General features: G+C 30.2%; 1 protein-coding gene across 1 annotated transcript in view; it reads right to left on the bottom strand.

Moving 5' to 3' along the window:
* Positions 1 to 16830, bottom strand: part of LOC135955227 (uncharacterized) — a 518015-nt gene extending 501185 nt beyond the window's left edge. Inside the window, exon 1 of the mRNA XM_065505555.1 lies at positions 16456 to 16830. The gene's annotated coding sequence lies outside the window, so the exon portion shown is untranslated. The remainder of the gene's footprint in view (positions 1 to 16455) is intronic.
* Positions 16831 to 23158: the final 6328 nt, after the last annotated feature.

Raw genomic sequence — 23158 nt, 5'->3', positions numbered from 1 at the left:
TAAAAATTTTGCCATTAAAAAATTACTTTTGCAATTTAATTTAAAAGAATCGAAATGTGTACGCAATTTTCGTTCTAATGAGACATAAAAAACAGAAATTGGTTAAAAAATTTTAAAGTTATTAAAAATTCGCCAGGCCATTAACGTGTCTCAGGCAACTAGAACAAGAAAGGTAGGAACAAAATTAACATATTTTGATAAATATTAAAATAAAAGCTCATTTTTACTTAAAAGATGTTCATATTTACTTGTATATGAGTTTTTGTCTCCGTAGGATACCGTTAACCTATTCTTAGTTATGAACAAAAAAATAAAATTTTCGAACATTTCGAAATCTTTCCATGAAAAATTCCAAATATTGAAAAATTTGACCTTTGACCTTCACGATTTAAGGATTAATGTTCTCCGATTTTAGTAAAAGTTTCAGAGTATATTTAGAATTATCTGCACTATAATATTCTGAATAAGTTTTGCTTAAAATTCATAAGAGTAAGGAAATAGAGCTCATTCGAGTAAAAATTGCCAAATAATTGGTTTTTCTTGAAAATTTCCAAATTTAAATCGCAGGTACGGAAAAACTATAAGAGATATTTTAATAATGTTTTCACATTTTTATTCCCTATTATATTCTTAATAAATCCCAATGAGATGATCAAAAAATTCTGAAATTTGTTTAACAAAATTTTTAAAAATTTGAAAATGGAGTTTTAAAACTGCCGTTAAAAAAATTTTATTTTTTTGTTCATAACTAAGAATAGGTTAACGGTATCCTACGGAGACAAAAACTCATATACAAGTAAATATGGATATATTTTAAGTAAAAATGAGCTTTTATTTTAATATTTATCAAAAAATGTTAATTTTGTTCCTACCTTTCTTGTTATAGTTGCCTGAGACGCGTTAATGGCCTGGCGATATTTTAATAACTTTATGATTTTTTGACCAATTTCTGTTTTTTATGTCTCATTAGAACGACAATTGCGTTCACATTTCTATTCTTTTAAATTAAATTGCAAAAGTAATTTTTTAATGGCAACATTTTTACAAGAACTGAAAAAAATGTATTTTTTCCCCTTGTAAATGCATCTCAAAACTTCAGAGGGCTTGCGGCACGTCTTAACCCCAACCGATTTACCTACAATTTTTTCAGGATGATTTTTTTACTAATGTTCACCAAACTGGGGGTGAGAATGGCTAAAATCCAACTTTCGTTTATTAAGGGCCACCCTAGCCTATATATCTCGTAAAATCGGAAGTATTTGATCTCAATATTGCTTAAGTAGTATGCTAAAATTGCTGACTACTATTCGTTTTGATCGATGTACAACTCTCTATCTGCGATACGCTTCTCTTTGGAACAGAGTATACGACAGGGATGGCAAAATTGGTACAATTGTACTTTTTTTGCTACAATTTGATCATAAAAAGTACAATGGTACACCAATGACTCATTTGGTACAATTTGAAAATTTATTTAACAGTTAATAACCCTAACTACGAAAGAAATTTTAAAGTTAATTTTTGTTAAAGTCAACTTTATTTAAAAATAGGACTTTTGTTTTTATTTATTTCAGTCCAACATATACATTCAAATAATTAAAAATATTTTTCAATTAATAAAAAAAAGAAATTTCAAAAAATTAAAAAAAAAACAAAATGTACATAAAAGTTCAAAACAAAAATAATAAAACAACATTTTAAATTATATTTTACATTTCTTTTATGGTACGAAATTTAGGACCACATTTTATAAAACGCAACGACAAACGTTAAAAAAAAATTCAAGTGTTAAACCTTTTTCCCAGTATTCTTCATACTTACGCTTCTAAACGCTTCCTTTTAGAAAATGAGGCCCTTAAAATAATAGTCAAATTTATGGTCTTAAAATCAAATTTAAGGCTTTTGTAGTTAGGCTGAATATATTTAAAACAATTTACGAATTTATGTTCTCTATCAATTATACCAAAATATTAACAATAGAATTTTTAAAATTATACTTATGAGTTTTTGAAATAAAGAAGAAATAGCGGCATGGGTGACAGTGTTTTTCAAACCAAAAAGCATATAAACAAATTTAAGCCATTATTATTGGCATTATTTTCTGTTGAATATGAATATCCATAGAATGTGTAATTCTTAATGACAGAATTTTTCTGCTTTGTATAAAAAATGTTAGATGCGTGACAAAAATTCGATAATTTAAACTACGATGCTTCATTATCAACTGAATATCTGTTGCTACAACCAAAAGAATGAATGCATGTAATGGAATTGATACAAATTTATTCATTACAACTCTTCATTGTAACTTTAAAAAAATTCCGAAATTTCACTGGAAATTCCAAAAAAAAATATTCTATTATATCCTAGTTTTGGTACAATTACTGTCGAAAAAGTACAGTTTCGGATGCTGATTGATACAATTTCTAAATTCCATTTGCTATCCCTGGTATACGATATTGGCTTGATTCGTTCTTGAGCTCTTACACAGCTTTTGAGATATAATGTCGACTATAACTGGATATTGAAGATTCGTGAAGGATGTGTTTCCTGACTTGCTCTGGATCCTAAGCGCATACATAGTTAATTTTAATGGGGGTAACAAAAACACATTTTTCGATGAATTGTTGTACTGTAAATAACACAATGAAATTTAATTGAATTGATATAATAAATGTGCCTGAAAACTATTAGTATTATTAACAATTAACCCCATTTTGGAAACAATTATAAAGCACACGAAATTCTTGAGCTTATTTAAGCTGTTTATGGTGAACAAATTTAATTAAATTACTGCTTTTTTGTTATTTTATTTTTTATTTCGTATAAAACAGTTTGTTTCTTACTGACTTGCAAAATCTGTGCCACTATATTCAAATAATTTTTATTAATAATAATAAATAATTTTCAATTAACAAACAAAAATTCAATAATAAATAAATATTTAAGTATTTCATAACAATACAGTGGGTTAAAATTTAATTTTCTTCAAAAAAATAAATAAAATATTTCAAGTTCTTTACCTTATAATTGAGGTTTTCTTCTCTCACTTAATTTTTCTACCCATTATTTGGAAACGTAACGGTAAACAATGTCAGTCTAAGATAATTCTTGTAAATAGAGTAATTTCTCTATGTATGTGGGTATAATAATAACAAAACTTAACAATAACAGTTATTTGGAGAGTTTTTGGTGACATACACCAACAATAACCCAGAAAAAGAGGGCATTTGAAAAACACGCATAATGTGGGTTAGACTAAATATTTAGAGTGAACAATAAAAACATAGCAATAACAACTACAACAACAACGATTACTAAACAACACGAAATCTAAACAATAACGAAACTAATAAAAAAAACAAAATTAAGAGGCAAGGGCGAATTCAATTACACCCTTTCGAAAAGTGGTGGTTCACTGTTGATTGGAATTTAAATGGTAATTGATCGTTAATATAAAACTTCGAAGCAAAAATTTCGATCTCTTCAAAATGTTGAGGTCCGACCAATAAATTTTGTTAGAGGAGACAAAAAACAAAAGACACGTGTATCGGCGTTTTTAAAGTTTACATCTGAATTTCATTTGAGGGGGGCTTAAAGTTACCCAACTCTGGCACATTCTTATTGTTAATTGTCATAAGAAACCATGTGATCCTTACATTTTAGGTATGAAATGTGTTCAGCAAATTTATGTAAAATATTACGAAGAACATTTTTGTAGAATATGTTAACCCTCTAAATCCTCAAGGCATGGGTCTTTTTTGTCCTTCTTTTAAAAATGAGCAAAAAACACCATTACAACAGGGATTTAAGGGGTTAAAATGTTCCGCAAAAATATTACCCATAAAATTTTACTATAAGTCCTTAAATACACCAAAACGGAAAATTCAACCAGAAAGTCAGAAATAAGACATAACAAAAGAGAGCCGAGGGTTAATTTCGCATTTATTAAGAATTTTATTTTAAAGAACATTTTAGGTATAACATATATTCAGCAAATTTATGCAAAATGTTACGGAGAATATTTTTGTAGAATATGTTAACCCTCTAGATCCTCAAAGTATGGGTCTTTTTTGTCCTTCGTTTTAAAAAGAGCAACAAACTCCATTAAAACTGGGGTTTAAGGGGTTAAAATGTTCCGCAAAAATATTATACGTGAAATTTTACTATAAGCCCTTAAATACACCAAAACGGAAAATTCAAACCGAAAGTCAGAAATAAGACACAACAAAAGAGATCTTACATATGTCTTTTTTTTTGTCTCCTCTATCAAAATTTATTAGTCGGACCTTGTAATTTTGGAAAACATTTGATTTTGTTGTATAGTGTTATTAGTGGAGAAGAGGGTATGTAAAAGTTGATACGGTCGTAATTTTTCTGAAACTATTTTATATTTAAAAGTACCGTAGTATTATCGCGACTTATCTAAAATGTTACAAAACTGCTCTGTGTTTCATGTAAAACTGCATTTTCTATTGTAAAATTATATGGAAAATTGTTTGTATACGAATATTTTGTATAAAAAATTATTTCCAGTAATATATTTTGTGTATAGCATCATTTTCCTGGAAAAATTTTCGTGGAATATTTTTATAAGAACTTTTATGATTTTCTAGAAAAAGGGCTCAAATTGACCCCCAAAGAGAGGAGCTAGAGGGTTAAGATCTTCTACAAAAATTATCCCCATACAATTACGTAATATAACTCTAACAATAAAAATTCTCTCAGACATTAACATACAACATTTTTTTATGCAATTAGTATAATACTCCCGTCGCACAGTGGCGCCATTTGAGTTTTTTCGTTGCAAAAATCATAACTTTTGAACCAATTGAGATAATAAAAAAATTTATGATAGATAATTAATCAACCTATGAAATGAGTGTTTGAATGAGTGTTTCTACGCCTTTTACTTGCCAGCTAATGGGTTAACAAAGTTGAAATTTGTAGAAAAATCAATTTTTTGGGTAAAATAAAATATTTTTTTTTAAATTTGATTTTTTATGTTTAGTTTTATGATTTAAAATTATTCCAGAAAAGATTTAAATTTTTTTTTTAATTTATTTTTAAATTTTTTGTCAAATATTCCAGAAAAACTTTATTTTTTTTTAAATTTATTTTAAAATTTTTTGTAAAATATTGCAACCATTAAAAGATTTAATGGGTTTTATGTCATAAATTTATCAAAAATTCATGCAACCAATTTTTGGAAAAATGTATTTTTTCTAAATTTTACCTCCAACAAAAAATGGGGCAAGGACGGGAAGCTGGAAATTTTTGCATTAAGTAAAGCAATAATCAAAGAACTTATTTTATAAGTTCCTTGATTATAGAAATTTATAGTTTTTTTTTTATTTTCCATCAAAGTTGGGAAATATTGAAAAAATGTATAGTTGGTAAATATCGAGTTCTTAACAAATATATCTATCTGTAGAATTAAAAAGAATGACGATCCGTTACCTAGTTTTTGAGATACCAAATTACCTAAAAATGGTCTGTTTTTTAATACTGAAAATCAGTCAACTTTGGAGGCCTATATCTTCTGAATCAAAAATCCCATTGTAATAATAGTAGCATATTTGAAGTCGTTGGACAATTTCCTGTAAAATAGGGTTAATCAATGGTTTGCAACCTCACTTGTTCTACGGGCGCCGTAGAACAAAACAAAAAACTCAGGCCAGCTGGACTAAAGGCCTGTTTCATGATGTCGAAAGAAAAATGAGTCGAAAAAATTTGAATGAAAAACACTCAGTTTTTTAAATTCTTTCATACAAATTTGTTCGAACCATTTTTCTTTCGGCATCGTGAAACAGGCCTTTAAAGTTTATTCTACAAAAATTATCTACTGAACACGACATTTCAGAATTATAGGGTCGCTATTCTGTTTCAATCAAAAAGTCTTAATTTGTTGGAGAGTGTAATTAATATCGTGATGACGTTATGTATGAACGTAAATCGTTCTACCAAGTTTTATGAGGATCGGTACATAATTGTCACATATTGATGGAAGGTTTAATAGATTCGGCACAGCCGAATATAACATTCTCACTTGTTACTGTTACATACAGTTGGCCGAACTAATCTCTAAATCCCCCGGCACCTGTACCACCCCAACACTCACAGACACTTCCACACAGGAAAAAATTACAACTCTTATCAAAAAACCAACAAAACATTATGAAAAACCGAATGCACTGCGGCACCACTACTTTAAGTTTGAGTACAATTTCTGTTTGCTTGTTTTTTTTTTTTTTTTGAAGAAAAACGTTAAAAAAAACCCTAAACGTAGGAAAAACTTTAACACCATCACAAGCAAACAAAACAACAACTGCAAAAGAAAGAAAAATAACAACAACAAAAAGACACCAAATTAATGTCACTCACACATGACAAACACAACAACGATGAAGGAGAGACATGAAAAACCAAAAATGTACAAAAATAAACAACAAAAAAAATCGATGTATTCCAAACAATTACAAGTAAAAAAGCATTGAAATTTATGTACTCACACAAGACAATGTGCACAATAGCAACAACAACACTAACAACAAAAACACTCTCACTACACCTACCAGCAACAACAACAACAAAACAACAATAGTGTGTAATTAGTGTTGGAAAATACAGTGGAAGGTGTTAAGAAAATGGATAGAAGAGTTTATACAGATATGGTAGAATCGAATGTCATTTTGGAGGCGGGTTGTGATGATTTTTCCTGAGGCACTCCCCAGGAGGATGTCCTATCTCCACTTCGGAACCTGGCCTTAAATTTTCTGCTCAGGAAATTAGATTCCCAACTGTAGCAGTGGCAGTTTCAGTAAATCCCAGTAAAACTGAACTTATATTGTTCTTATTACGGACTAAGATCCCTAACTTTACGTTACCACGACTGAGCGGAACCGAATTGTCGCTCTCGGATAATGCAAAGTACCCGGGCATCATACTCGACAAGAAATTATACTGGAAACTCAATATAGAGGCAATGGCAGATAAGGCCATAACGGCTATGTATGTCTGCAAAAAGGCCATAGGTATGATATGGGGTATTAGAACCTGGAACATGAATTGGCTAGTTGACACGGTTACTAATCCTCTATTATTCTATGGGGTATCTGTCTGGTGGAGGACAATCGCACACTCTTTGAAAGGTTATTAATAAGCATGGCAATCGTGATAACAGGGGCATTGCGAACTACCGCGACGAACTAGCTTTTTACTCTACTTAACTGGATTCCAGTAGATATAATGGCCAGGAAACTGGCATTGAACACGGCCTTTAGGCTAAACGCCTGCAATGCATGGAATTTTAGATATTGACATGCTTGCATAATAGGAAGTACACAAAATCTTCCTGATCATATTGTAACGAAATTGTACTTGAATTCAAATATAACGATTTTAACGGCTGATTTAAAGTTGCATAATGCTTTCAAATAACAGTGCTGTAATAGCAAACTTTAACATATCTGTGGGCATTATTAACATTGAATAAAAGCTTTCAGTTGACCATCGATCGTAAGTTGGCAACGCTGTTTGCTGCGACCGTATATTCGAATTCGAATATTCAGTTAAAGGACATTGTAGAAAGTACACCACAGACAGTTAAAGAGAAATCTAGAGTGCAGATGGCAGTGTTATAAATAGTGGCAGAGATTGCAGTCGTTAGTGAGTTTATCAGAGACGCTATTCAAATAAACATCAATTGAGTGCCTTAAAGTGTGCTGTGTTTTTCAAGTGAATTCGTGTACATTATAAAGTGTGTCTTTATTTCAGCGAATTTATAAACGTGTTTAAAAAACACTGAGTGACTATTTATTTCTGTTGTTGTACATTTTAAATAAATAAAGAGTTGTTACAATTTTCAAACTACTAAACGGCTTTTATTTGCAATCAAAAGTATCCGGTTTATTTAAAGGAAATAAACCAACGTTTTGAGAAGGTTAAAACGAAACAATATTGATTACTGCACTCCCAAATTCTGAGAAACTTCGGTTTCTCAATCCCATCCAGTATGGAGCCTGTTGATGGTCTCTTCGTCGATGAAATGAGGCTATCCATCTATACGGATGGGTCCAAAAAGGGGGATAGAGTGGGCGAAGGTGTATACATTCCTGAATTAGGAATAAGAATATCCTTTAGACTATCAAATGGATGCAGCATCCTTCAGGCAGAGGTATAAAAGCAACAGGGACAATGGAAGCAATTGTATTGCTAATTACTTGGTGGGAAGAGGAGCCTTGATGTCGGATGACAAATAGACATCCTTTGTGGAATCCCGTTGTCAACTTGCATGGAGCTGATACGTATATCACGAACTTGCCCAAGCAAGAGCAATGAATCCACCTGTGTCATTACGAGGATGATATGACCTGCGTTGGATTGTAAACGCACGTCGTATCTACTTTGACTACAACGACTCAGCAACATGGTGGCGATGATTACCGGGCATTGCACATTCATGCCGCAAGACTTGGGTTACCTTACCACGACTTCTGCAAAAGTTTTCAGAATGAGGAAGAGACCATCATACACTTCCTTTGTAATTGTCCGGCACTGGGTGATCTACGTGAAAGGCTTTTAGGTAAGCGAACCTTTAGTACCCACTCCGGGTTATCTGTGAAGGAACTAAGGTGTATAGACCGAACATGCAAATTGCACCTCTTAGGAACCTAGCAACTATCCCATGATGGTCTGCGTTAGTTGAATTCTTTGAATTCATTTAAACGATTGACCTGTCCAATAGTGCCATGCTGCGCACGAAAACCACATTGATTAACTAGGATAATTTGTTCATCATTCAAAAAAGGTATGTCCTTTTCTTGGAATATTTTATCGAATAACTTCGAAAAACAAGGGAGTGGGATAATAAGTCTATAAGAAGATGGTAGAGTTAAATCTTTACCCGGTTTTGGTATCATTTTTACTTGAAAAAATGTCCAATATTTCGCATTAAACAATATAGATAGCACAATTATTGCCACATTTGGTAGGTTTTTTCTTCGATCTCGAACTCATTTTCCGTGGAATCAGGTTGAAATACTTTATTAAATGTTCAGCAAATATTGTGCCTTTCTCGCAATAAGTGACAATTACAGGAGAATGGTCAGAAGAGAGATAATTAGATATTTCTGTGGATACTGAGTTTCGACTAATAATTCTACATATGGCGAAGTGTATTCGATCAGGAATTTTTCCGTAGGATCAGTTGGCCAATAAGTTGGGTGTCCAGAAGATATGAAATCTATGCAATGTTTGCTATCAACTAGAGCATTCTTATCGCTCTTTTGTCGAGCGAGTGTTAAGAATAAATTAAAAATAATTTGAATTAATTAAATGTAAAACTGAAATGAAATATTTGAATGCTGTAAATATAGAGCGAGATATAGACTAGAAATTACTATGACAAATTTCTTGTCAATGTCTCTTCGTGCATTTTGTTCAAAAACTTTTTTGGTTCCACCAATTTTGTCCATATTCAATACCAAACATTTCTGATCAAATGACTTCAACTGACTCTAGACTTCAACCGCTGAATGGACAAAGTTTTATAGTCTACGACCAATATTTTAATGTGATACAAATGAATAGATTATTATTAAGGCTCCCAAATAGTACAATATAATAAGTTATTATAAATAAGTCTTTTTGCGAACTACGACTTTAAAGGAGTCAAAATTAATAAAATCAGAAATTTCCTTTATTTTTGGCCATCACTGTTGTTGATTTTTTTGTTTTGTGTTTTTTAGTGGTGTTTTTTAATGAGTAAATGCTTAATGTTAGTTTTTTATAGATAAAACGGTTACGAGTATTATAAACAAGTAAATGAAATAAACACTGAATTATTCGATTAAAAATTAACCGATTAAAATGATATGCAAGATGACAAGTTTTGACTGTGATTCTATTTATAATATTTGTAAGAATTTTCCATATTGAATTGCGGTCATTACTCATGAAGTCTAAAAAGGCTCCTTCCTATTCACTGAAAGATTTAAAAAGTCAGAATCCTTGCCTCCAAGAGACGTTACTAGGATCGTGACAGGCGATGAATTCTGAAATTCATTTTAATCTAAAAATTTAGCTATTTTTCTCTCCTTGACTGTAAGTTAAATCTGGATATAGGTAGAGTCATATGGTATTTTCAAGATCTCTCTTTATCTAAATAAATAAATAGGTCATCTTAATTAATAAAGATATTCAAAAATTTTACAATACAATCGGAAATATAATTTAATTTAAATTTTTAAACAATGATTACTCATTTTATTCGAATAAAATTTAATCGAATTTGAATATGGTTTCTAAATTAACATTTTTATTTGAATGGAATCAAATATAATATTCGTCTTAAGATGATCGCATTTGCGAGATCACTCCATTTAAAACAAAAAAAATATTGTTTTATAAAATTCGAATTGTGAATAAAAATAAAAAAAAAAATATTAATAAAATTTCAATTATCTTATAAGATTTTTCGATTTAAATTAAATCGATTGTTCGAATAAACCTTAACAAATTTTTGGAATAAAATTCCTTCTATTTATCGAATAAAATTTAATCTAATCGAATAATGTAATATTCAAAATTTTATTATTTTGCATTGTTCTATCAAAATTGAATTTATTCAAAACGAATGATCATTTTAATCGATTTAAACTATTTATTCGAATTAAATTTATTACTCTAGTTAAATTAAATACATTCTTTGAATTAAGTTCCATCTATTCATTAAATAAAATGGAATCTAATAATATAAAGTATTACAAAAACTTAGTTTTATTAATAATTCTAATAAAATTGAATCTATTCGAAACGATTATTCGATTCAAATTAAATCAATTATTCAAATAAACCTTAATATATTATTTGAATAAAATTACATCTACTTATAGACTAAATTTTAATATAATCGAATAAAGTATTGTACAAAATTTGATTCTACGAATAATTGTTTTAATCGCTTTAAATTAAATTATTTATTCGAATACAATTTATAACTCCAGTAAAATTAAAAATACATTATTCGAATAAACTTCTATCTATTAATTAAATAAAATGGAATCTAATAATATAAAGTATTACAAAAACTTAGTTTTATTCATAATTCTAATAAAATTGAATTTATTCGAAACGATTATTCGAATAAAACCTAATCTATTATTCCAATAAAGTTTATTAAGAGTTAAATTAAATAGATTATTCGAACAAAATTATAAGATTCATCAATTTAAATTAAATCGATTATTCGAATAAACCATAATATTATTTGAACAAAAATCCATCTATTTATCGAATAAAATTTAATCTAATCAAATAAAGTAATATGCAAAATTTTATTCTATTACATTGTTCTAAAAAAATTGAATTTATTCTAAACGAATTATCGTTTTAATCGATTTAAATTATTTATTCGAATAAAATTTATTACTCGAGTTAAATTAAATTCTATTAAAATTCCATATATTAATTGAAAAAATTTGATTTTATTCATAATTCTAATAAAATTTAATTTATCGAAACAATTATTCGATTTAAATTAAATCAATTATTCGAATAAAACTTAATATATTATTATAATAAAATGTATTACGACTTAAATGAAATAGATTACTCGAATAATATTTATTAGATTATACAAATGCTATCGAAAATTAATTTTTATTATGATATTCTAATAAAATTGAATTTATTCGAAATGAATAAAGTATTACTCAAGTTAAATTAAACCCATCTTTCGAATATAATTATATATATTTATGAAATAAAATCTAATAGTGTAAAGTATTAAAAAATTGTATTCTATTTATAATTCTAACAAAATTTTATTTATTCGAAACGATTATTCAATTTAAATTAAATTATTCGAATGTACATATATATTTGAACAAAATTCCATATATTTATCGAATACAATTTAGTATAATCAAATAAACTATTATACACAATTTTATTATAATATTGCAATAAAATAAAAGTTTGTATAATACTTTATTCGATTAGAATCTTTAATCGATTAAAATTAAATTAATTATTCGAATAAAATTCCATCTATCAATTAAATAAAATGGAATCTAATCGTATAAAGTATTAAAAAATCTTTGTTTTATTCTTAATTCTAATATAATCGAGTTTATTAGAAACGATTATTCGATTCAAATTAAATCAGTTATTTGAATAGTCTATTATACCAATAAAGTTTATTAAGAGTTAAATTAAATTTTTCTGGAATGCAAATGGTTTAAACCAGCACAAATCGGAAATTTCCCATTTTATGTTAAATAAAAGCATCGATGTGATGTTAATTTCGGAGACACATCTTACAAATAGATATAACTTTAATATATCAGGATACTCATTTTATTACACAAACCATCCGGATGGTAAGGCACATGGCGGTACCGGTATCATAATTAGAAACCGATTGAGACACTATGCCCTAGAAGCGTTTTCAAAGGATTATATGCAAGCAACATCTATTCGCCTTGAATACCCAGCTGGAGACCTAACTCTGAGCTCTATATATTGCCCACCACGTTTTTCGATGACCAAGGAAAAATTTGAAGAATTCTTTATAACACTAGGAGATCGGTTTCTGGCATGTGGAGACTACAATGCCAAACATACATATTGGGGTTCGCGATTGGTAAATCCCAGAGGTAGACAGCTGTATAAAGCTCTAGTTGATCGCAAAAATTGCTTAGATTTTGTGTCTCCTGGACACCCAACTTATTGGCCAACTGATCCTAGAAAAATTCCTGATCTAATAGACTTCGCCATATGCAGAAATATTATTCGGAATGCAATATCCACAGAAATATCCTATGATCTATCTTCTGACCACTCTCCTGTAATTATTAATTATTGTGAGAGACCCAACACCCCAAGATTTCCTAAGGACTCTTTGTATTTTAAGACAAATTGGCTAAAATATAGGAAATATATCAGCAGTCATATCCACACAAATCCTAATTTACAGTGTGAGGAAGACATAGATAGGACCGTTAATGACTTCACGTCAATGATTGTTTCGGCTCTGGAACACTCTAGGTGCCAGATCCCTCCAAAAACTAATACGCCTATTTCAAGTTCGGATATTGAAAGACTTCTTCTCGAAAAGAGAAGACTCAGAAGAGAATGGCAACATAATAGATCACCTGCTGCAAAGCAGAGGCTGTCCGCAGCAGTACGAAAACTGAAAAGAGCCCTTCATTTAGAGGAGGATCGCATAAACGAAAAATATATTAAAAGTTTGACGAGTACAAAATACACAAATTTCTCTCTTTGGAAGGCAACGAGGAACATTAAGCCACCGGTAGAGGCACAAAGCGCTTTAAGAAAAGCTGACGGAACCTGGGCACGAAGTGCTATAGAAAAAGCCTCAGTATTTGCTGAACATTTAAGTGAAGTATTTCAACCCAACTCCACGGCAAATGAGTTTGAACTAGAAGAACTGCCAGCTTCAACAATGGCTAATGCAGCCCAATTCGACATTAGTCCTGAGGATGTTAATAGAGTAATTAAAAATAAATTAGACTTGAAAAAATCACCGGGATATGATTTAATAACGCCATCAATGATTAAGAACCTACCAAATGTGGCAATAATTGTGCTATCTATATTGTTTAATGCGATCTTGAAACTAGGAATTTATCCAAAAAATTGGAAAATTTCTCAAATAATAATGATACCTAAACCGGGTAAAGATTTAACCCTGCCATCTTCTTATAGACCTATTAGCCTACTCCCTTGTTTGTCGAAGATATTCGAGAAAATATTCCAGGAAAAGATAATTCCTTTTTTGAATGATGGAAACATTATCCCAGTACACCAATTTGGTTTCCGTGAACATCATGGCACCATTGAACAGGTCAATCGTTTAACTGGACATATTAGAAAATCTTTTGAATTAAAGAAATATTGTTCTGCCGTCTTTTTAGACGTTTCTCAGGCTTTTGACAAGGTATGGCATAAGGGTCTAGCACATAAAATCAAATGTTTACTACCACTATGTACTCATAAATTGCTGAAGTCTTATTTATCGAATAGACTTTTCAGAGTTAAGTACAATGATTATGTGACGAGAGAATAGAAGATTGGAGCTGGCGTTCCACAGGGAAGTGTACTAGGACCTACGCTATATTTGATTTACACCTCCGACCTCCCTACGTGCGATAAACTAACAATTTCAACATTTGCTGATGATACCGCCATTATTAGCTCAGATGAAAACCCACTCATGGCATCTAGTCAACTACAGAATTACCTCGTACGTGTGGAGTCATGGTTGAAAAACTGGCGAATAAAGGTAAATGAGCTGAAAAGTAAACATGTTACGTTCGCTCTAAGGAGAGGAAATTGCCCATCTGTCACACTCAACAACGTTAATATACCGCAGTCTGATTATGTCACCTACCTTGATATTCATCTAGATAGACGGCTTACTTGGCGCCGACACATAGAAACCAAGAGACTTCACATGAAGTTAAAAGCCTCTAGGTTTCATTGGTTAATCAGTGACCAATCAAAATTAAGCCTTGAATATAATGTCATCCTGTATAAGACCGTTTTAAAACCAATTTGGACATATGGAATTCAATTATGGGGAATGGCTAGCAACACCAGTATTGATCTTATACAGAGGGCCCAATCTAAAATTCTTAGGACTATGACGGGAGCACCATGGTACATAAGAAATGAAAACATCCACAGAGACCTAGAAGTGACATTGGTAAAGGAAGAGTTCAAGAAAGTCCGTGAGAAATATATTGTGAAGCTGCGAAACCATCCCAATACGCTTGCAAGACAACTTGTGCAGACCCAAACCCGATCCAGGCTCCGTAGAGCAGATCTACCACCCCGCTAAGATGAGTGACAGTTTACCATTATGGCTCTCCTGCTGAAGAGCAAATATATTTAATTTTAGTTATAAGATTTGAATACTTATTGTAAGGTCAAAATAGACAGATTCAATAAATCAATAAAACGTTAAAAAAAAAAAAAAAATTAAATAAATTATTCGAATACAATTTATTCGATTATACAAGTGTTATCGAGCATTTAATTTTATTATTCTACTAAAATTTTGCTTATTTTCAACTAATATTCGATTTTAAAAAAATAATTATTCGAATTAAGCTAAATATATTATATAAAATTTAATTGAAAATGTATTTGATTATATTAATCTAAAAAATATAAATTTGCGATTATTCGATTTAAACGAAATAAATTATTCGAATAAAACTTAAAACTTTTTTTTTAAATTTTAATCGATTATTCGATTAATTTAAAATCGATTATTCGATTAATTTTGAATCGATTATTCGATTTACGTTTATTAAATTATTCGATTTAAATAAAACAGATTATTTGAATAAAACTTAAAACTATTATTCGAATAATTCTAATCGTTAATACGAATAATGTTTAATTGATTGTGCGATTTACATTAAATCGATTCTTAGATTTACGTTTATTCGATTTACATTTAGTCGATTATTGGTTTATTCGAATAAAGTGGAATCTACAATTTTTATTTTTATTTTAATAAAATCTTATTTATCTTATAACATATTTGTACTGAATTAAATTCATTATTCTAATAATACCTAATTTATTATTCGAATTATATTTAGCATCATATTTAATTGATTAAATTTTTCATATAAATAGTAAAATATATAGTTCAGTTTTCAATTTATTTATAAATTTTTTTCAAGAATTATTACTCATTTAGAATAACCGATTAAAATTTTAAATAGAGAGGCAAAGAATTGCAACACAAATTAAAACAAATAATGTGAAAGTAAAACTTTATTTTAAAAATTTTATATAAAAAATCTAAATTACAAAAAAAAAAATATTTGATTAAACGATAAACACTAATAAAAAAGTTGTACATTTTATAAATTTATAAATCAGCTCTTGATTTGTCTTCATTTATTATTCAAGCCTAACTTTGTAATAAAAAATCAAATGAAATAAATGAATCGATTAATTTAATTAAAAAATCATATGCCCACTTTTGAATAGATTAAATCAAATATAACAAATTTAATTTAATTACACAAGTAAATGTTTAAAATTAAATTTTAATTTCACATTTTTGTGAAATGCTAGATTTTTGTAAATTTTAAACACCATTCACACACACAATTTTTAAATTTTTAAAAACATATGTAGTATGTAGATATTCTGTTCAAACCAATTTGAATTAATTTCAAGATAACAAATAATCGATTAATAGCCCTAGGCTTTTGCTTTTTAACACTATCATTTAATATATTTTTTTTTGTTGATTGTTAGATCTTTAGATTTCAAACCTGAAATTTTTTTAAATGAGTAACCATTAATCGTTTTATTCTCTTTATACACAACACTAAAATTACATACAATAATTGATTTTTTTTTTTGGTTCATACATTTAATTTACACACGCATTTTCTTACGTACATTTTAATTTGAACACATTTTCCGCCAATTACTTCAAAGAAAAAAATTTGTTTTTAAATTTTTTTTCCAACTTTTATTAACTTTTATTTAATTTTAAAACTTTTATAAAGGTTTAATTTATTTAATTCCACAAAATTCACAATTTTTTTTTTTATTTATAATAAAATTTTAATTTTGTTTGTAAATTTTTCTCAAACTATTTACGTTTAGTTTAGTACAAATAGGTATTTTTTACGTAAATTAATTGCTTTTTATTGAAATTTTCACAAATTATTTTTCTTCTGTTTTTCGAAAAAAAAAATTCACACCGTCTTATTTAATTCGCTTTTAAATGAATACTGATTTGTAAAAGACACAGCGATATTCTTAAAAACAACTTTTTTTATTTGTTTGTTTTATTATTATGTTTTTGTTGTTGTTTTGCTTTATTATGTGGTTGTTGGTTTTTGTTTGAAAATGAGAAATGAACGAATATTGGGGTACCCACCATAAAAACAGTGATAGACCACTACAATACACTAGCCTCAGCTAAAGTGGTGTGAGAGTAACGAACGCACTGTAAGAGAAGAGTCATTTTTTTTAGTAGTAAACTATTAAAAAACTACAGAACCAAAAAAAAAGCTTAATTAAAGAGCATAAATATCACTCATCATTTTGGGGATACTCACACACGAACACGTGCACTCATAAAAGAGTTGGGGAAAATAGTTGGGGAGAGTAGTAATGTGTATTGTGAGTGGGAGAATGTTTGCTGTGGTATGTTTTGGCAAATGGAACATTTGTTTGGAGCTGTTGGGTATGAGTGTGGCCAGATAATGGGTTTTTTGTTTGGCTAAATGGGTAAGTGGGGCTGTATTGGGAAAGGTTTGTTATTCATAATTTTTAATTAATATAAATTGGAATAATGTTGTGGATATCAGGGCAGGCAAGTTTTTAAATGGGTACGGCTAAATAGCCGTACCATCACCATCTCATCTGCTTTGCAAATTAAAATTCTTAATATTACGAGATGGTGAAATCATTTAATTTGAGTCAAATTGGAGGTATTTTCTTCCTTTAATGTGATCAAAAAGCTTTCGCACAGAAAGTCGAATTGTTATATTATTAACTAGCTGAACCCGGTCCGCGTTGCTGGCCTTTAGAAAACATCTGTTTTATATTGTATATCGATCTTGATTTTAATTTACAGTGTCGGACAAAGTCGGTGAACCAACCTTCAATGTTAATACATGTAGTGGCATTTCGGCTGGTTCCAATGAATTCAAAAATTCAGTATGGAAATTTCTTATTCATGCACCTGCAGACCGAAAATTAAAATCTGACTTTACACTGTTACCCAAAAGGCTTTTCTGAAGACTCCGTGAAAATATCATCAAAATCGGTCCAGCCATTTTTGAGTCAGTACGGAACACATCCATTTTTATGAAATATAGGGCATTAGCGGTATAATGTAAAAATTGGATTTTTACACACCCCTCCGCCGACACACCGAATATCAAAAATCTGTCTTTACAGTGATAACCGCTGGGCTTTTCTGAAGATCCCCTGAAAATTGCATCAAAATCGGTCCAGCCGTTTTTTATACCCTTCAGCTTCGTGAGAAGGGTATATATAAGTTTGTCATTCCGTTTGTAATTTCTACATTTTTCATTTCCGACCCTATAAAGTATATATATTCTGGATCCTTATAGATAGCGGAGTCGATTAAGCCATGTCCGTCTGTCTGTCTGTTGAAATCAATTTTCTGAAGACCCCAGATATCTTCGGGTACCAAATCTTCAATAATTCTGTTAGACATGCTTTCGAGAATTTTGCTATTTAAAATCAGCAAAATCGGTCCACAAATGGCTGAGATATGAGGAAAGAACCAAGACAACCTCGATTTTTGACCTATTTTTGACCTATATCTGGATTACTAAGACATTAATAATGACAGATATTTCAAAGACATTTGCAACGACGTATATAAGACCATAGTAAGTTGGAACTACAATCGAAAAAAAATCTTAACCCGAATTATTTTTTTTCAAAAAAAAAAAATTTTAAAAAACAAAAAAAAAAATTTTTTAAATTTAAAAAAAAAAAAATTTAAAATAACAATCGAAAAATTTTTTTTTCCAAAAAATGAAAAAAAACTGGTAAAAAATTAAATTTTGTTTACCTAAAAATATTTAAAATTTTGAAGTATAATTTGGTGAAGGGTATATAAGATTCGGCACAGCCGAATATAGCACTCTTACTTGTTATATATGTATATAGATGGCATTAGCGGTAAAATGTAAAAATTTGATTTTGCAACGCCCCTCCGCCCACAGACCGAAAATTAAAAATCTGACTATACAGTGTTACCCGCTAGACTATTCTGAAGATTACCTAAAAATTTCATCAAAATCGGTCCAGCCGTTTTTGAGTTCATTCGGAACATACACACATACATACCCACATACAAACATCCATTTTTATACATATAGATAGATTGAGGCCATCAGCGCAAAATTGGTGTAACCCACAATTTTTTTGGTTGCTGTTCCGGTGTTGCACACAGTCCTTACATTACCAATATTAAGACAAAAGTGGGGTAAACAACCTTTTGGTATTCAAAATCAGATGGAGCGGAGAAAATTGTTTTTGCACAGAGCATAATATAAGAAAGTAATGTAGCAAAAGTGGTGTTAGTTGAATATGCCACTAAATAAATAGTTTGGGGTTACACCACTTTTGCGCTGATAGCCTCAATTGCATCATTATAGAATGAGAAAGCTAGGCATTTAATAAAAATGTAATTTCTAAATGTCATGGAACTAATTTCATTTTGTTTTGCACACAATTTTCGGATACATTAAAATGATTTTCTAATAAATGAAATCTACAGCACCGAGCTCTCGGCATTTCTCAAAATTTTTAAATAATTTTCTTTTGTTTTGTCATAATTTTTCTTATATTTAAAAAAATGGCCGATTATCCTACAACATTTTGAAATCGATAGAAATTGGTTTGTAAAATCCAAAGTTGTTCCATTTTTAAGCGTTCTGTAGGGTGATAATTTATAGCTTTTTTTAATAATTAACACTTAAAATAGAACTGGATATCAGAAACTTAATTATGTCCCCAAAGAACAATTTCTGGCTGACTTCACATCCAGTTAACAGGTCCAGAACGCGAAAAAAGCTGCTCAACAAAATTATTTCTCATAAAAACCGTTGTGGTTCGAAGTACACTTCTTGTACATTGACTGCACAGATCAATGCATAAACATCTTGCTCGAGAGCTCGGACTATCTAATCTCTGCAATCCGTAGCTAGCTAGTCAATTAGCAAGCCCAAGACAATTATCAAAGCAGCAACATCCGGTCTGGTACTGGTTTACGATCTCTGACTTTGAAAGCTCCGGCCCATAAAAGTCAAAGTATGTGTTCTGTCACCACAAACATTTGACCTTCGAGAATGCCACCAGCCCAATTGCTGTCAGCTACTTTCAATCGCTCTGTTGCTTCTGCTAATCTAATAAGATACAATTGGTAGCCCGAAATTTGCCACTAGGACAATTGATATTTGTTAAACCAACAATCTTCTACCCGCTTTGGATTTGAAACCACAACCACTAGATGTTCACCAAAGTGACCTCATCAACAAGACAGGTCCTGGGGCCAATGAATTTCAGTAGTACTAGACTCTAGTCAGCTGCGAATTTAAAAGGATTAGATTCTTATCAGGAATGAGGTCCATGCACCTCGGAGCCCCGGTTTTGCTGCATATTTGCCCTTGGGGCATAACATCAAGGTGTGGAGCTTCACCTGGATGACCAACCAGGCTGAAAAAGGATGAAAAAACTCTAAATTAATCATAACCGTGGAAACCGCTGTTCATTTATTCATGTGGTACATTGATAAAACTGTCTAGATTGGGAAATATGCAACGATGGCTTTCTTAAATATAGAGGTATCCTTCAATAATATCACATCGTTGATAATGACATCTATGCGGTGCGGAACTTCCCCTATAGACATAATTTAATTTATTGCACAACTTGGTTCTATAGATGTTATGCCTAAATTTTTATCCTATCCATCTCATAAGCCTGAAACTCGAAGAGTATGTGGAATCTGTCTAAACACAATTTGGGAGTATTTCTGGATTCGATGATATCGTGGAATGTCAAGCAAGTGTATCTAAGGCTCTTGATTTGTATGTATCATGTGCCTTTCTAAACCAGATATCGGCACACAAACACAATCCTTGTTTTTGGTTCTAAAACTTCTAAGAGCTAAATTATAGATGATTTGGACTAAACTATTAATAGGCGTATTGAAGTCGAAAACATTTTAAGATGGTTATACGATATTTCGCTATCAGAAAATACATGTTTTTCTTTATAATCTCTCTTATATTTTAATTACGGTATTTAATTAGTTTCTAAGTTACTAATAAGAATATACAAACGAAGGAATAAATAATAGTTTATTTGAGATCTTTATTAGAATGACTGGCACTGGTATCATTCTTTCATCTAGGTGTGCTCCGAATTATATCATTAGATTAAATTTTATCCGACAGGAATTTCTCGATATCGATTTCAACTACATAAACTAAGGAAATTCAATATCTTAGGTTTTACTGAAGATACAGGGAGAATATTTGGATTTTGTTACCTCTAGTAGGAAGCCTAGAATTCTCTAATGAGTACTTATCTGACATCCAATCTATGCCGGTAATAATGCTTCTCTATATACAAAATATTCAACTGTAGAAGTATCAATGGTCCTATTGTCAGATATGTGGGATACTAACATCTAGAGGAGGTTATGCAGGTCCCCTATAATTATCTAAACAGATCTTAGGCTAATGTTACATATTGTAACACGAATATTTGTCAACTTTTGTACCTTCTATTAAAATTATCCTCACTCCCTGATCTAAATTGCGATAACGAAATTACATCGAAGATATTCATATGATTGTATTGAAAACCTAAACACAAACTCTTAGAATTTTCGCAATGCAGTGAATAGAGCTTATTTCACATGATTTAAATTTTTAGGATTTTCAGATTGTCATTCGAACTATGATAAGTAGATCATCATTCACGTTTACAATGACAAATCAATATATAAAAGAAGACCTGTAGATTATATTTAACTCAACTTTTTTGAGAAATATACATAATTCGTTATTGATATCACATTCACCAAATCGTATTTCCTTACATGTTGTGAATAAATAAATGAATTGAGTCGGAATAAGATATTTACTTCATATTATTTCTTATACAAATTGCTACGATTTGATTTTAACGGCCTGTAACGGCTGCTTGCAACATTCAGCAACATTCAAACATTTCCAGTGCTCGAATCTTCTACTTATCAACATTGTTGATAACACACTGTTGTTAAAATTGTCTGTAAAATTAATTAACTGTTAAAGCTGCTAACAGTAGTAACATAGCTGCTAAAAACTCTAGAAATAGAACATTCTAGTTTTACCTGTTAGATTGATAATTCATGAAACTACTAGAAGATGGCACTGTGTATATGAAATAGCAGTCAGTTAGTTTATCATAGGCGCTGTTAGAATTAACATCAAATGCATTACAAGTGTATTCTTGTACTTATATTAATTGGTGAATGAGGGTATATATAAGTTTGTCATTCCGTGTGTAACATTGAGAAATATTCATCTGAGACCCAACAAAGTATATATATTATTGATCCTTATGAAATTTTGAGCCATGTCCGTCTGTCTGTCCGTCTGTGTAAAACATGCTCACGTTCAAAATACGCAAACAAACTTTGTAGAGTTGCAAGAAAAATGTTTATTATTGTCCTAAGCAGTTTGGTATTGAAAATCAGCGAAATCCGTACAGTGGAACCAAAGTTATGAATTAAAATGTGGGACAACCTCAAAAAAAAATTGATAATTTTCACATATTTTTGGACATTTTTTAAATATATTGCAGCTAATATCATAAAATTTTGCACTCGTTACTTTTATGATAAAAGGAGTAACTCTGGTGAAAATTATAAGAATCGGTCCAAGATTTCTCCTAGCCCTCATACAAATTTCTTTCCGAAATATGGTTCTATGGTCTATAAATGCCTACAGAATAGGAATATCCATATAAAATTCAGCAAAAATAAGTTTCGTGGTAAAAAAAAATTATATTACAAAATGTTTCGTGGATCGGCCCATATTTGACCATAGCCCCCATATAAAGTACACTTCCGAAAATCCCTTAAATAAGCATAAATGTCTTATAAATGTCGCTATCAAGTTGAAATTCGACATAAATTATCCCCATATATACCAAAATTGTTGTACCTAATTCTATGAAGATCGGCCGATAATTGGTTATAGCTCTCATATAAGGACCACTTCCGAAAAACACAATAACCTACATAAATACTTAAAAAATATCAATATCAAAACAAAATTTCACACACATCCGTAGTTTATATTTAGAAATCATACTACTGGATTTTGTGAATATCGGTCCATATTCGACCATAGCTCCCATATAAGGTCCACTTCCAAAAATCAGTTAAGTACTCATAAATCTCTTATAAATACATTTATCATGCTAAAATTCGACAAAAATTATACTCATATACATAGATATCACTGTACCAAATTTTATGCAGATTGGCCGATAATTGGTCATAGCTCCCCTATAAGGCCCATTTCCGAAAAAAGATATTAACCTTAAAAAA

The sequence above is a fragment of the Calliphora vicina genome, chromosome 3 (assembly GCF_958450345.1).
Source record: "Calliphora vicina chromosome 3, idCalVici1.1, whole genome shotgun sequence".
In the NCBI taxonomy this organism is placed as follows: Eukaryota; Metazoa; Arthropoda; class Insecta; order Diptera; family Calliphoridae; genus Calliphora; species Calliphora vicina.
The sequence above is the reverse complement of the archived record's forward strand: the minus strand, read 5'-3'. Positions and strand labels throughout refer to the sequence as shown.